This window comes from Triturus cristatus, chromosome 10 (assembly GCF_964204655.1).
Source record: "Triturus cristatus chromosome 10, aTriCri1.1, whole genome shotgun sequence".
Classification (NCBI taxonomy): Eukaryota; Metazoa; Chordata; class Amphibia; order Caudata; family Salamandridae; genus Triturus; species Triturus cristatus.
This window is the reverse complement of record NC_140593.1, coordinates 379,585,813-379,602,877: the sequence shown is the minus strand read 5'-3', so window position 1 is coordinate 379,602,877 and position 17,065 is coordinate 379,585,813. Positions and strand designations below refer to the sequence as shown.

General features: G+C 47.5%; 1 protein-coding gene across 10 annotated transcripts in view; it reads left to right on the top strand.

The window, feature by feature from the left end:
- TAX1BP1 (Tax1 binding protein 1) overlaps window positions 1–17,065 on the top strand; it is a 712,600-nt gene that overhangs the window by 100,847 nt on the left and 594,688 nt on the right. The gene's annotated exons all lie outside the window — the stretch shown is intronic.

Genomic DNA, 17,065 nt, shown 5'->3' with positions numbered 1-17,065 from the left:
GGACCCGGTTCCTCAGGTGATTCTAACAGCGGACGCATCGCTCTCCGGCTGGGGAGCGCACCTCCTACACCTCACCATGCAAGGTCTATGGACGCCACAGCAAAAATCGCTCCACATCAACCACCTGGAGCTCTTGGCGATCTTTCTAGCCCTAAAATCTTTCCAAAAACAGATTTCGGGCAAAGCAGTCCTCATTCGCACAGACAATATGACTGCGATGTATTATATACAAAAACAGGGGGGGACACACTCTCCCCAGCTCTCCCGCTTAGCCCAGAGCATATGGAGATGGGCAATTCCCCAAAACATCTTTCTCCTGGCACAGCACGTTCCAGGCGTACAAAACACCATGGCAGATCTGCTCAGCAGACAAACACAACAACTACACGAATGGGAACTGCATCCACAAGTTCTTCACCCATTCTTCCAACAGTGGGGGCATCCTCAGATAGACCTCTTCGCCACCCACGAAAACAAAAAATGCCCAAGCTTCGCCGCCAGATACCCACACCCATTGTCCAAGGGCAATGCGATATGGATGAACTGGTCAGGCAGATTTGCATACGCCTTTCCACCTCTCCCACTAATTCCATTAGTGGTCAGGAAGCTACAACAGCACTCCCTCACACTCATTCTGGTAGCTCCGACGTGGGCCAGGCAGCCGTGGTACACCACGCTACTACAACTGTCAGTGGTACCACATCAAAAATTGCATCTATCCCCATGCCTCCTAACCCAGAACCATGGAGAAATCAGGCACCCGGACCCAGCTCAGCTCAACCTGGCGATCTGGCTCCTGAAATCCTAGAATTCGGATACCTTAACCTTCCCCCTGATTGCATGAACATCATCATGGAAGCCAGACGTCCTACCACTAGAGCATGCTATGCCGCAAAGTGGAAAAGATTCGTAATTTACTGCCGTAACAATACAATCAACCCTCTAGATGCATCCATACAGCACATAATATGCTATCTGCTCCATCTTCACAGGTGTAACCTGGCATATTCATCCATACGCCTACACCTAGCAGCGATCGCTGCCTATCTACAAAACAGGCAGCATTTATCACTCTTCAGAGTGCCCGCTATTAAAGCCTTCATGGAAGGCCTTAAACGAGTAATTCCTCCCAGGGCACCACCTTCCCCTGTATGGAATCTAAATTTGGTTCTTACACGTCTAATGGGTCCGCCCTTTGAACCAATGCACAAATGTGAGCTACAGTTTCTCACCTGGAAAACAGCTTTCCTTGTAGCTATCACTTCCCTTAGAAGGGTTGGTGAAATACAGGCGTTCACCATACAGGAACCCTACATACAAATGCATCACAGCAAGGTCATACTTCGCACAAATCCGAAGTTTCTGCCCAAAGTCATTTCCCCCTTCCACCTCAATCAATCAGTGGAATTACCTGTCTTCTTTTCGCAACCCCAATCTGTTGCAGAAAGGGCCTTACACACGCTTGATGTAAAAAGGGCGTTACTATACTACATACAAAGAACGCAACCCTTCAGGAAGACTAAACAATTGTTCGTTTCCTTCTCTCCACCACATAAAGGCAACCCCATTTCAAAATCAGGGATAGCTAGGTGGATTGTAAAATGCATACAAATTTGCTATCAAAAGGCAAAGAGAACATTATCTGTTCCCCCTAAAGCCCACTCTACAAGAAAGTTAGGGGCTTCTATGGCTTTTCTAGGGAATATACCCTTAGATGACATCTGCAAGGCAGCCACATGGTCTACACCGCACACCTTCACAAAACACTACTGTGTAGATGTGCATTCCAAGCAGCAAGCTAGGGTGGGCCAGGCTGTACTAAAGACACTTTTTCAAACAGCTGCAACGGATACCGGTGGTCGCCGCTAGGGTTGGGTACTGCTATATAATCTATGCTAAGTGTACAATCTGCAGCTCATATGCCTCGAACGGAATATGCTACTTACCAGTATGCATCTGTTCTTGGCATGTAGAGCTGCAGAGTTGTACACGCCCACCCGCCTCCCCGGCTACCTGTATCCGTTCCAGTACATCTTATTTAGATACAACACATGGGTTTCTCACTGTTATTACTACGCTCCATCATTTCCCTGTTGGCGAAAAACAATCTGAGGATGGAGCCGAAGCCCATGCGCAGTACGGACCGAAGGAGGAGTCACCAAACTCGTGACTTCCAAACACTGTCCAAGAAGAAAAACAAACTGCAAACATCCGGGCCCAACACCAGATGGCGATCTATGCTAAGTGTACAACTCTGCAGCTCTACATGCCAAGAACAGATGCATACTGGTAAGTAGCATATTCCTTTTTTGCTTTCTTTAAACGAATCTCCCTTTTGTGGACGTTTTTGAATTTTTGATCTGCCCTGTTCACTGAATGAATTGAGCACCATTGTAGATAACCACCGGAATCACTAGTGACGGAAATGAAAGGGTTCACTAATAAATGCTTGCTAGCAAATACATTTGGGTGCTAGAGCAATTAAAGTTTACCTGACGTCAGGGTCAGCAGATGGGAACAGATGGGGAAAGGAGCATATATGGTAGAGAAAAATTCACAGACGACATTGACCAAACACACCAAACTTGAGAAAAAGGATTTAAAACATTGCATATTGAATGCCTCTACTTGGTCTTTTTAAACGAGTACAGGGGTATGCGTTAACCAAAAATGACACAAACACATGGTAGCCATGGTGCATTGGAATAACAGTCTATGAATATGACCGATATCTAGTTGTCTCTGCATATTCTTGTGTGCCAAACTTGGCAATGTCTTCAGGCTCCCCGCTACATTGCTCACGGGGTTGGCTTCCATTTGTTGCTTGGTAGGTGGGATTCTGTACGCTAATGTTACTCCGCTTACTGTCTTCTGCTCACTGATGGTATTTTTGCAGTCTAGGCATATATAGCATTGTTCATTTTTCAGCCGGCTGTTACATTGCAGTTCGCTGTCCTTTTTAGGCCTCGGCTGCGTAGGCTGCGCGCATACGCAGTCTCGCTGGCGAGATTTAATGAGATCTGGGTATTTCTGTAAGGGGCATTGGGCCCCGCCCCTCTTTTCCATTGGATGGCGTCACGGTTTATGCTAAACGGTGGCCAGCCATTGGAAAAGAGGTGTTGGTGACGTATTTGCTTGGCTTACTGAGCCGTCCCACTTGGTCGACCTGGCCTGCTTTGCGTTCGTCGCAAAAGGTTTCTTATCTTTATGGGGCCAAACACATGGCCCCATAAAGACCAGAAAACCATTAACAGGCAAGGCCGTTCAAGTGGCTCGGCAGAGAAAAGCACGAGCAAATGCGTCATGGCGATCTGGTCCGTGCCCGCGATCGACACCCTCCACAAACCGCCGCCGCCATTTTGAACAGCAGCTGCCTTCTTGGAGGAGCGAAGAGCAGCGCCGTGCTGCAGCTGAGCGTGTGCTGCGGGGGGCCGCCCCCCCCCCCCGCTCGGGGAAGCAGACTGCGGGTGTAGCGACGGCTACAGCTCAGACTCCAATTCCAGCCCCTGCAGCCCGACTGCGGAGTCTCCACGCCTGCCACCACTGGTGTAATTTAGGAGTCAGTGAGTTCACAACCACCACGGAGATTGCCTTGAATCATGGCTTTCACACCTGAACTTATCTTTAGCGGTGATGTGTGCGTGCTCTTACACAAAACATCCCCAAATCCTCTGTGGGTGAGCACTGCATACATACATTTCCCCCCCCCCCCCCCCGGAGTCATTGCTGGGTGCACAAACACTAATATATTTACTGTTGTAAAGAGTGTGTTCACACGCATTAACATCCCATTGTCCCCAGAGTGTGCGCTCCTACAATAAAAATCTGTGTTTCCACTAGCATGAGGTCACACTATCACCCAAGAGCCTCCTGAGCCGGAACGTGAACTCACACCCTGCACACCCACGAATCTGTAGTGACTGTGTTCACGCAGATCGTCTAGGAGCACATACAAGTGTTTGTTCACACTCAACATACAAGGGCATGCAGTGAGTGTCTATTGACAAGCTGAGCATCTGCAAATACTTAATGAATGTGAAATCACACAAAGACCATCAAAGAGCCCGTTGTGAGTGCCTGCTCACAGTGAATCTTCAAGTGTCTGTAGTGTGTGTGTGTGTGTGTGTGTGTGTGTGTGTATGAGTATGACACTGGATGTTGAGCAGACGCCGTGCCGAAGTCAGCAGCTCTAACTGTTACGCCACACCCCCCCCAAGTAAATATGCTTAGTTAATAATCCCAACACCCCGTCCCATTTGAATATTGCTCCAGAGAGCTGCTAGAAGACATCTTATCTAAGTAGGCGCTTGCAAGAAATTGTATTTGTATCTAGCGCTTCCTATCCCTGAGGAGGCGGCTTCGATGCACCAAGCCTTTGTTCCAGAGCCGGAATCCCCTCTCTGCTTGGTCCTCGGGAAAGGATGGTGCCCTCGTACAGCACCGCCCAGCAGCCTCTTAAAATGCACGGATTCTGCAAGCAGCTGAACTCGCACTGCTTCAAAGAGGGGCGCTGAGGGTGGTCAAGATCCCGTTTTCAACCCGGTGGTTAGAATCCCATGACGTCACAGCCACACCCCCGGGTTATCTTCGTAGTTCTATGTCTTTGCATGGGGTTATTTGCTGACCCGCTGTCTCGAACATCAATAACGTAGAGAGCTTACAGGAAAAGGTGCATAAGAAGGAACTGATGACAACCAAGCACATGAAGACACAGGCACAAGCACAGCCAGGCATACACACATACGCTCAGCACACAAACACACATGCACCCAAAAACATGTATATACCCTTAGCGCAAACACAGAAGCATGCGCACAGCCATGCACACAAACACGCACAGATGCAAACACGCATGCACAGTTTGACACAAACTCACACACGCGCACAAAACGCTCACCCAAGGCGGATTTCCTTTGTGCTGTCAAACGGGCCTTCCTTGTGAATGTCTGCATTGTCAGCATTCCGCCCATCATTTGTTTGTTGTAACGCTTTTCGCCCTAAGTGGGATGGGTATTCCCAGACGTGGGTCCCGTGCTCACTACGCCACTTGAGTCAAGCTATCCTGGCTGATGACGGCTGATAGCCAGAAACCGGTCCTAGGATGCTTGATTCCGGTCCAGGGAAGACATGGCTTGGCAGTTCGGGCTGGACTGTTCCCATGAGGCACAGGGTCAAGACTGATTTGCATATGGCCATGTCTAAACTGGGGTGGCGTAGTGGGCAAAAGAACGATGGATTTAACCCAGATCTCTTGACTGGGGGAGAATGTCTGCATTGTCAGCATTCCGTCCATCATTTGTTTGTTGTTCCTCTCCCACAGCGGCACACAACGGGGCCTTTCAGGGGTAAATAATATGTGTCAAACCTACGCGGGAAAGTAGGCCACAAGCCGCCTCACACTAGCCACTGGTGCAGTGTCTGATCAAACACATGCCATCTTGGGTGACTAAATATACAAACACAGGGCAGGCTGTGTTGGAGCTCTCACTGTATTTTTACTTGTGACATTTGACACCACCAGCTGGAGTAGCGTCCTATAAATGGAAGAACCAATAAATAAAACAAAAGACACTCCGTGCACTGGAAATATTAATAAACCAGCACTGGCACAGCTAATAGGTCTCGTGTTTAGAGAGAGCAATTGGCTTTGTTAACGTTTTTAGTATGTGTTGCAGAGCATTGTGAATGTTACGCAGCATGTTTAAAAGTTATAAGTAATAATTAAAAAAGTGTTATAACCATTTGTCACTTTATATATGACCTAGAAAACATTATATACAACTGAAGTATCCTAATACAATACAAGCATTTGCAATGCAATAGGTCTCGCATTTATGCGAGTTTAAGCTATTGGCATTGTAAATGACAATGCCTTTTATTTATGTTTAAAAAACTAAAACAAAAATAAAAGGCATCGTCATTTGCAATGTCAATAGCTCAAACTTGCGTAAATGCGAGACCTATTGCATTGTAAATGCTTGTTTTATTATGCACTAAGTGTTGGAATCTACTTCAGAGCCAATAGCCATTTTGTTCAAGCCATTCTTTGAAATCTATTTGGTGAAAACTTTGGTCAAAACATCAAACTGTTTTATCGCTAGAATTCTCCTGCCCTTGTGTGTTGGTTTGTAATATTTCCACTGTAAAGGATAAAAGGAGGGTGTAGCCAAGACATAGAAATAATTATGAGTTGTATACTGTAGTGTCTATTGCACTCCTAGCTCTCAGGCCTCTCTTCCTTCAGATGGCCCACCCACCACCCCATTTCTTTCTTTTTACATTGGTGTAGATAAAGAGGAAAAATAGGGCCAGATGTAGGTGGCCAAATAGCGATCGATAACGCTGAAATTAGCAGAATTTCTGCGTTACCGATCGCTAAAAAAGCATGTGAAATGTAGGAGCAGAAACACCGAATCGCTAAATAAGGAATCAGTAAAAATAACGGAAATCAACTACCGATTCCTTATTTGGCGATTATGCCACACCGACTCACTATTTAGCTACTCGCAAAATAAGGAATCGGCAAAATAATTCGCAAACCTATGTATACAAAATCGCTATTACCGATTCCTTAAATAATCGCTAATTAAGAGTCGCAAATTACCATGGACTCAAATCGGGTGGTAACCAGGTGCACAGCATATAAACAGCCCCAGAATGCATCATTGTCAGGGCTCGACAAATCCACTCGCCCGCTCGCATATGCGAGGTAGAATTAATAAGGACGAGCTATTTTTAGGTCCTACTCGCCCTTTCTGGCGAGTAGGAAAACAAACTAACTTTTATCCTCTGTCTTTAAAAACGGAGCAAATGTGACAAGTTAACAAGATTTAAAGGCATTTTTATTGCTCACAAAGCTAATGAGCAATAAAGATGCCTTTAAATCTTGTTAACTTGTCACATTTGCTCCGCTTTCAGAGACGGAGGTCAAGTAGGGTGAAGTTAGGTCGAGGAGATTTTTGAAGGTACTAGATCTGCAGGACTAGTACCATTTTTCGGATTTTTCGAGCCCTGATTGTGGACACAATGGCGGCCCTCTACGTCATTGCAAGGCGGTTAAGGATACGAGCTGCAGCACAAAGGATATGGAGGCGACAGGTACGCGTCTACAGATTGCGCATCACCTTATTCCAACTCACAGAGGCTGAAGTCCATGAGAGGTACAGGCTACACCCAAACACCATCCTGGACCAGATACGGAACCTGCACCCATTCCTGGAGCACCAATACCTACTCATGTACAGGTACTCTGTTGCCTGCACCTCCTGGCATCTGGCAGTTACCAAGGGGTAATAGCTGCGGCAGGTGGAGTCTCACAGAGTTGCCTGTCGCGTTTCCTCAATACATTCCTGGACGCCATGTTGCAAAGGATGCCACACTACATCCAATTCCCCAGCACACAGGCAGAACTGCAGAAGACCAAGATGGACTTTTACCAGAAGGCCCAGTTCCCACACGTCTTAGGTTGCATTGACGGGACACATATACCAATCTGCCCCCCTGCTGCGACAGAGTACATCTACTGCAATCGCAAATTCACACATTCTATAAATGTACAGGTGATATGTGACGCCTCTTCCATCATCACTGACATAGTTGCAAAATACCCAGGGAGCACGCATGATTCATACATATTCAGGCGCAGTGGGATCTATACCGTCTCGTTGCGGGTGAATGCTACCTGCTAGGTAAATACATGTTACACCCCCTGAAGTATACACCTGTTGCTACGATTGTTGACTGTGAATAACTTACTTTCTTCTCACACTTAGCTGGCAGCGCCTATGCTGTGCGATCTTTCATCTTGACTCCGTACCTGCACCCATCCACCCCAAGTGAAAGGCGATATAATGTTGCTAATAGATCTACGTGTAATGTGGTTGAGCGAACATTTGGAGTCCTCCAAAAGCAGGTTCTGCTACCTCCACAAAAGTGGAGGTGCACGGCAGTACCGGCCCTTGGTCTGCTGCAAAATCATAGCTGCATGTGCCATGCTGCATAACCTTGCCACAAAGAGCGGAACACCCTTGGAAATCAGTGAATCCGAGGAGGAGGATGAGGAAGGTACACAGCCACAGCACAGCACAGCGCAGCAGGCGGCGCAGATGGGAGACAGAGACGGTCAGAGATCACACAGAATTATTTCTGAGTAAGCAATGAGACAAAGCCAGTTAATGCAATTGTGTCAGGGTGTTTAATTGACCTTTCCACAGGCAATTGTACTGCACACCGTAACACTAATGATGGCCGCACAGTGCCTGATCAAGCACAACATGGCATAGTCACTCCCCCAAGTAAAATCACTAGTCCCATCATTGTGTCCAATGGGTTACGTCACCAGCGCACCACTGCTGCGTTCAGCAGGAACACTGTTCTCACCAGTGCTGTGTCCTGCGGCAGGACCATGCCTGACACTGCGCCTCCTGTTCTCTGGCAAGGGGGGTGTTATGCTGCTGCGACTGGTTGTCTCCTCACTCTCAGCCCCATCCCCTGTACCAGTGGCAACAATTTGGTTTGTCTGAAGCACCTCTAAAGCACTGGTGACAGTTACCAGGGCCTGAGTGACTTCACGGCTGCACTTTGCCATTTCCAGTTGCATGGCCACAGAGCGACGACTGAGCACATGGGTTGCATTGCACAGCCTGTTGACAGACTTGGTATACCCTTCAAGTTTCTGCCTGTCTCTGCGCCTTGCAGCACGGTCACTATCACTTCTGCTGCATAACAGCCTTACTGCATCCGACATGTCCTTCATGCCCTCTGCCACAGTATTGTTGAGGCAGTATATGGCCTCCGTCATGTTGTCAATATTCCTGTTGTTTGCCACCATCTGCCGTTGAATGGCCCTCATTGTCTTTCCCTGCAGGCGCTGCACTTTGAGCATCTGCCCCTCCAGACCAGAGAAGACACTGGAGTTATCAGCGTCGGGACTCTGTGCCCTTTGTCGCCGTCTACGGGCACCTGTGTTGCCATCCTCCACGCGGGACTGTGTCAAAGATGCCTGTTTCATCGTCTGATGCGGTCTGTGGTGCTCCCTGGCTGGCATCCTCTGTGCCATCTATCTCCTGGAGGCTAGCCACTGTATACCTCCTTCATTGTGCTGGTGGTGATGGTGGTGTGATGTCAGCAGGTGTTATGTCTTCCTCTGCAATAGTGTTTTCCTCCCTGGAAGCCTCGCAAGTCTCCCCCTCTGCAGCCTGGGGCGATGTTCCGCCTGTGGATACAGAATGTACTATTACTCACTTGTCTGCCAGAATATTTCTGCAAATAAATGTCATGACTGACAATCTAGCTGTCTGTCCTCCGCTAGCTCATCTCTTGATGTGTGTGACATGCCTATGCTTTTTGGGGACTGACTGATTTGCTAATAGTTGATAGGGACTACATCTCCCATGATGCATTCTGAATCTAAACAAAACCTGTTCTGGAGTGGGATTCTTGCAGGGGGATTGGGGTTAGGGAGGGGATACAGCATGCTGTGCAGGCATCTTACCTTGTCTGTTGGATGCTGTTGCTGAGCTGTCCACGTCCCCAATGCCACTGACGCTCTCCGGCTGGAGGGTGGACTCAACCGTTTGCTCTAGGGCAGTCGGAGCAGGCGCAGATGAGGTTCCCCCGTCTGTCTTCCTGGCTTGTTTCAGCCGGTCAGCCACACTCTCCTCCGATCATACCATCGCTTCTTAAGCTCATCTGTTGAGTGATGTGTGACGCCATGGCATTGAACTTCTGCTGGATCCCCTGCCAAAACCTCCTTTTTTTGTGCCTCAGGGACGTGAAGAGATTTCTTGCCAAAGAGCGGATTATGATCTTTGACTACCTCCTCTATGAGGATCTCCCAACTCCCTCTCACTAAACTTGTGCTTGCGCTTTCTGTCGCCAGCATCCTTCCCCTTCTCCTGTGAGGCCATGGTGCAGTTCCTCTGTGTTTGCTAGGTGGTAGCTGTGCAGCCCCTGTGCTCTTGCTCTTGCTCCCTGCCTCTTCAACAGTTTCAGGATCAGTGCAGCTGCATGGGTGTGGCCACTTCCTGGTTGTGATGTCATCAGGAGGCACAGGATTGGCTGAATCTTGTAATTGCGATTTTTCTAACTCCCAGAATCGCCAATTACCCAATCGGTATTACCAATTCGGTAATACAGATTCAGTATTGTGGATTCGGTATTTGTAATAGCGATTTTTACCGATTCGGTAATTTTTACAGTTTTTTTTGTTGTTTTTGTTTACCTACATCGGAAATGGCGAGTTCCTAATGGCTATTAAGGACTCTGTATTTCGGGTTTACCTACATAGGGCCCATAGTGCTTTTGTGAATAGCTGAGGGTCTCTCCCTCACATGGTGCTATACATGAACAACAGAACCTCGAGTCTCCTGAGGCGGAAGCCGGGAGTGAGCCTAATTCTTTTTAAAATTGTTTGTGCATTACTTTGTTTTTTAAACATATCTACTCACCTCCTGGTCACGAACAGCGTCTTCAGCGCTGCAACGATTCCGATCATCGCCATTACCGAGGGCGAGGCGCTTCCTTAGACACGCCCACCTCAGCTGGCCACGCCCCCTGATACCGGCTATAAAGTGCGCGCAGCTGACAGCGCGACACAACAGAACCTCGAGTCTCCTGAGGCGGAAGCCGGGAGTGAGCCTAATTCTTTTTAAAATTGTTTGTGCATTACTTTGTTTTTTAAACATATCTACTCACCTCCTGGTCACGAACAGCGTCTTCAGCGCTGCAACGATTCCGATCATCGCCATTACCGAGGGCGAGGCGCTTCCTTAGACACGCCCACCTCAGCTGGCCACGCCCCCTGATACCGGCTATAAAGTGCGCGCAGCTGACAGCGCGACACAACAGAACCTCGAGTCTCCTGAGGCGGAAGCCGGGAGTGAGCCTAATTCTTTTTAAAATTGTTTGTGCATTACTTTGTTTTTTAAACATATCTACTCACCTCCTGGTCACGAACAGCGTCTTCAGCGCTGCAACGATTCCGATCATCGCCATTACCGAGGGCGAGGCGCTTCCTTAGACACGCCCACCTCAGCTGGCCACGCCCCCTGATACCGGCTATAAAGTGCGCGCAGCTGACAGCGCGACACAACAGAACCTCGAGTCTCCTGAGGCGGAAGCCGGGAGTGAGCCTAATTCTTTTTAAAATTGTTTGTGCATTACTTTGTTTTTTAAACATATCTACTCACCTCCTGGTCACGAACAGCGTCTTCAGCGCTGCAACGATTCCGATCATCGCCATTACCGAGGGCGAGGCGCTTCCTTAGACACGCCCACCTCAGCTGGCCACGCCCCCTGATACCGGCTATAAAGTGCGCGCAGCTGACAGCGCGACACAACAGAACCTCGAGTCTCCTGAGGCGGAAGCCGGGAGTGAGCCTAATTCTTTTTAAAATTGTTTGTGCATTACTTTGTTTTTTAAACCTATCTACTCACCTCCTGGTCACGAACAGCGTCTTCAGCGCTGCAACGATTCCGATCATCGCCATTACCGAGGGCGAGGCGCTTCCTTAGACACGCCCACCTCAGCTGGCCACGCCCCCTGATACCGGCTATAAAGTGCGCGCAGCTGACAGCGCGACACAACAGAACCTCGAGTCTCCTGAGGCGGAAGCCGGGAGTGAGCCTAATTCTTTTTAAAATTGTTTGTGCATTACTTTGTTTTTTAAACATATCTACTCACCTCCTGGTCACGAACAGCGTCTTCAGCCTTTTCATTGCCCTCAATGCAACTTCACTCTTCCGCCCTATCCTTTTCATTTTCCTTCTCATCCCACGCCGCAGCTCCCCGTATCTAACCACCGGATGCTGAAAGCAGGCTTGGTCAACTGCCGGTCTCTCCCCCGCCATGCCAACGACATCTGGCTGTCGATTTCCTCCGACGAGTGGGATATTTTATTTCTCACTGAGTCCTGGATAACTGATTCCTCCTCTCCGGACATTTATCTGGCCATTCCTCCAGGCTATGACATAAAATGTATTAACCGGGCTGGGGGTAAATCGGGAGGCGGACTAGCAGTAATTTTCAAATCCCGTCTTCAGCTGACCACCACCAAACTTACCAACATTGGTATAATTGAAGCCCTCTACTTCTCTGTATCAGATTCTGCAGCAGTTATACTGGCTGGTTCACTAATCTATAACCCCCCCACTGCTGCTTCCTTTTCTCTTACCGCTCTCACCCACCAGCTGGCCGACCTATCTCTTAAACATCAATGCTTTCTAGTTTTAGGTGATTTTAACCTCCACGTTGACAACCCTCTCTGCGCGAAAGCGAATAATCTGCTGGAAATCATGGGTAGTCTTAACCTCACTCAACTAGTCACCGGTCCTACTCATGTGGCTGGTCACACCTTAGATCTTATTTTCGCCAATTTCTCCACTATCACTGTCTTCCCTCCCCTCCCCCTTACGTGGTCCGACCACTACCTCATCCCCTTTTCTTTGGCCTTAGACCGGAAATCTGTTCCTCCTGCACCCAGGAAGGAGCTGGGAAGGAAGTGGCACAAAGTAACATGCGCCACCCTGGACCCGGTATTCCACTTCCAGACGGATCATCTATCCTCTGATATCGACGGAAATATCGCCAGGCTTAATACCGCCCTCATCAATGCCATCGACCACATTGCTCCCCAGAAAATCATTGCCTCTACTAGATCTCGCCCCTCTGCTCCTTGGTTCTCCACCTCTCTCCGTGAGGAAAAAAGCAGATGCAAAGCACTCGAACGGAAGTGGAGACTAAATTACGACCCTGAAGCTAAGCTTGCCTACAAAGCTGCCCTGAAAAAATTTCTCAAACATAAAAAAATCACCATGAAAGATTATTTCTCGCTTCAAATTGCCAAGGCCAAAAACTCTTCAAAAACCCTCTTCACCATCGTTAAAGATTTCATCAATCCTCTGGCCAGGGCCACTCAGAACTCAGCTAGTCAGACCCTGTGCGAAGGACTGTCGGACTTCTTCCTTGAAAAAATCAACAAGCTATGCATCTCCTTCCCTAAAGGGCCAATATCCCGGCCTCCGTCCACAAGTCCCCCTGTTTTACCGTCCTTTCTCGCTTTTAATAAACTCACCCAGGAGGATGCCATCAGACTACTCATTCATTGCAAGTCTGGTGCACCCTCTGACCCTGTCCCTGCCAAACTCATGGGTGAGCTGGCCCCCTCGTTAGCCGACTCTTTCCTCACCATCTGGAACGCCTCCCTGCACCATGGCCTTTTCCCTACCACCTGGAAGGAAGCCTCGGTGATCCCCATTCTAAAAAAGGCAGATGCTGATCCCACTGTCTTCTCCAACTACCGCCCCATTTCCCTTCTCCCCAAACCCGCAAAGGTCTTGGAAAAAGCCGTGCAGTTGCAACTCACGGAGTACTTGGAAAGCAACTCACTACTGCACGACTCACAATCTGGATTTCGGGCGGGATACAGCACAGAGACGGCTCTGCTGGAAGTATCGGAGATAATCCGGGAGTGCGTAGACAGGGGCGAGGAGGCCATGCTAGTCCTCCTCGACCTGTCCGCTGCATTCGATACGGTATCCCACCCCATCCTCCTTGACCGACTAAAACAGATTGGCATTGGCGGCACTGCCTTTAGCTGGATCGAGTCCTTCCTCTCAGGAAGAAGTCAGAGGGTATTGTTGCGGCCTTTTAAATCGGAGGAAAAACCCCTGTCTTGCGGTGTGCCACAGGGCTCTGCCCTCAGCCCTCTGTTTTTTAACATCTATCTTGCCCCACTGGCCGGCCTGGTGGAGTCCTACGGAGTCAGGGTGGTCTCCTATGCTGATGATACCCAGCTAGTGTTTTCCTTTAGAGACCACTCTGACTCCGCGTTCTCCAACTTCCGCCTGTGCCTCAACAACATCAGTGGTTGGATGTCTGAAAACCATCTAAGACTCAATGCAGACAAGACAGAGGTGCTGTTTTTTAACCAGAAAAACTCCATCCCATCCTCCTGGTGGTGGCCCGCGGCACTTGATCCCGCTCCCTCTCCCGTCCACTCGGCCCGCAACCTGGGTTTCCAGTTTGACGACTCCCTCTCATGCAAGACTCAGATTAATAAAGTGACCTCTGCCTGCTTCCTGAAGTTGCGCATGATTAGAAAAATACTTCCCTATCTCCCTCTGGACTCCCGCCGTACAGTTACCCATGCCCTCATCACGTCCCACCTGGACTATGCTAATAGCCTCTATGCTGGTGCTCCCCAATACCTGATTGACCGGTTGCAGATTATTCAGAATGCGGCGGCCAGACTGATTGGCAATATTCCCTACCGTCAATCAGTAACCGCATATCGTAAGGAACTGCACTGGCTACCTGTGGCCAGCCGTATCCAGTTCAAGGTCCTCACTCTCACTCACCGAGCCATCAACGATCGCGGACCAAACTACTTGAAAAAACGGTTCTCAATATCCCGTTCCATCAGATCTTTGAGATCCAATGACCTACGCCTTCTGATTTCTCCCCGTTTCAGACTATCCAGAATGGGTGGCAGAGGGTTCAGTGTAATTGCGGCAAAACTATGGAACGCACTGCCAGTCGATCTTAGACTCTGTCCCTCCGTATCCATCTTCCGGGCCAGACTTAAAACTTGGCTCTTCTCTGGACTCTGATTTACTACGCTACTTCCCCTTCTTGCTCCTCTCCTCTCCTTTGGAGGTTCAGGTTCTAGCGCCGGGACACCCCTTCGGGGGTAGCTGTGCGCTCTACAAACTACATAAAATAAATAAAATAAATACATGCACTTGGGCTCCCAATGTGTTTAATGTATTCTGCCAAAAAGTGCTTCAGTCCTGTTGGGCAGAGTGTCTCATGAGATTAGAAAAAGCTGTAGGACACAGTAGAATAGTTACTACAATGAGTAATGTGTACTGTTTTGTATTAATTTAATTCATAACAAATTGTTATTTCTAACAGAAGTCTTCCTTTCAAGAACCATGGTCCTTAGTAAAATAGGGATTTGCTTCCTGGATGGACAAAGGAAAATAATGAATGCGTGTCGCCTTTTCCAGTTGAGTTCCAAATGCCGTACGAACTACCAGACAGTCCCTGATGTTCAGAGTCTCACTTAGTGCTCCCTGAAGCCACCTGCGACCAATTACATAGGTCACATCAACACTCACCAAAAGGCTCACCACTGGCTTCATTTGACCGCTGGTCGCTATAATGACCATAGCAGCTTTTTTTGGTTTCTTTTATTTTGCCATGCAGCAAAGCATTGGAAACGTTCTCCCGCTGGCTAAACATTAGCAAAGCCAATAGATCCCAAAAGCAAGACCTACCGGCTTTGTCAATTCTTGCTTTTTGTTTGATCAGTGGTATGTGGCACATTGTCAAGCTGCCTCAAAGTATGCATATGGGTTTGTGAAGCCATCCTTCTATAGAAAAGACTTTCTGAAGTAATTATAAATGCATCCTGTCCAAGTCATTGTGCAGTGAAACTTGTCAGTTAGACTTGTATGGCAGTTTTGTTAGTTCCCTTTCCTATATTTTCTGTGTGAGCCTCAGTTGAGGCTTTGTTGCTCATTATCAGGTTTACAATACAATCCGCTGTTATGCTCATGGCTATTCCATATCTGCTGTCAATGTGAGTTTCCAGCGTGCTCCTCTTGAAAATAATAACATCTCAACACATTTTTCAGAGTTTGCACAGTATTCCAAATCACGATTATGCCCAATTGGAGTGGAAGGGGAAAGGCATGGTTGGACTTGTTTTGTACAATGGGTTTAGACTCTTCTACGAATAGGATACGCTGTGGTTCTAGTTTTTGTGGAAAGGAATTTAGGTAGTATATCTATTTTTACGTTCCACCAACTTCCTTTGTATGAAAATTGATTGGTGTGTGAACATTTTGCAACCGTTATGTGTTGTGACTAGGCCAGTGAATTTTAATTACGTCGTGAGAGTTGGTGTAATTTTGATACATTCACATAAGAAAAATGATGGGAAGAAATTCTTTCGCAAGCTGTACCTTTCTGGTAATTTTCGAATGGGAGTGACATTTCAAGGTAGATTCTTTTTACCTTTGTGAGCCATTCGGATAAATTTAAAGCACAAAACTACAAATCTGAATGCGAACGACAATGTTTTGAATGTGTATAGCAGTTCATTGAACGTGGGTGGTCAACACACATTTCAGTTAGACTTTTTATCTGAGCTGATATTTCAGGTCATTTTTTAATGCAAAACTTCAAATTGTGACGCAAGTGGCAGTGTCCTAAACGTGAGCAACCGGAAATCAACTTAAAATTACTTTTTTGAGTACATTTTGTACCCAAACTGAATTTGTAAGTAAAATTTTGAGTGCGATATGCATTTTACGTAAGATTCGTAATTAAATGTCCTTTTTCAGTAATTTTGTGTAATTACGCTAAAGTAAATTACACAAATGTTGCACACCTCTAGCTGTGACTTGAGTTTTTCCTAGCAAGGAATTGAGGGCCTTTCTCAGCTTGTAAAAGGTGTAATATACGAAAAAATTGGATTCATTATCATTGCCCTGTTGGTTTGAGGGCATCCAGATATATTGGTAGTTAATTACTTATGCTGCAGTGATCTACAAATAGATGTCAGTAAATAAGCAAAGAAATCTACTTCCAATTGAGAACACTTTTTCGAAAATTCTAGTGTTTTTTTGTTGTTTTTTTTGTTAATTAAATGATGTAATTACGTGTCTCGTCAGAGGGGCAATGATGTCTAGTGGGTATATTGCTTGCATGCTGCTGACCTTAGTTACAATGCCAAATTTAGCACTGGACCAGATAATAGTTTTGCGCTCCAGGACTGTCACAATTGCGCATCCTGTTTTCTGTTATCTTTTCGTATCTGATAGAGACATCTAGCCACAGGTTTCTTACCTTAGAATTATCCCCAGGCATCAGACCTGATCCAGAAATGTTTTCGTGAGCAGTACTCCTGCACACCGGTAGGTAGCTGCGTTCGTCTCCAAGTAGTGTCTTAGGACTCACTGCACCGAAAGTGACGTGTGCAGCGCCTGTATAGGTGCCCCCCCAGCATGCTGATTTCAGTTCTTTTCTTTCTGCTCCGGTTAGCGCAGATATGGGAAG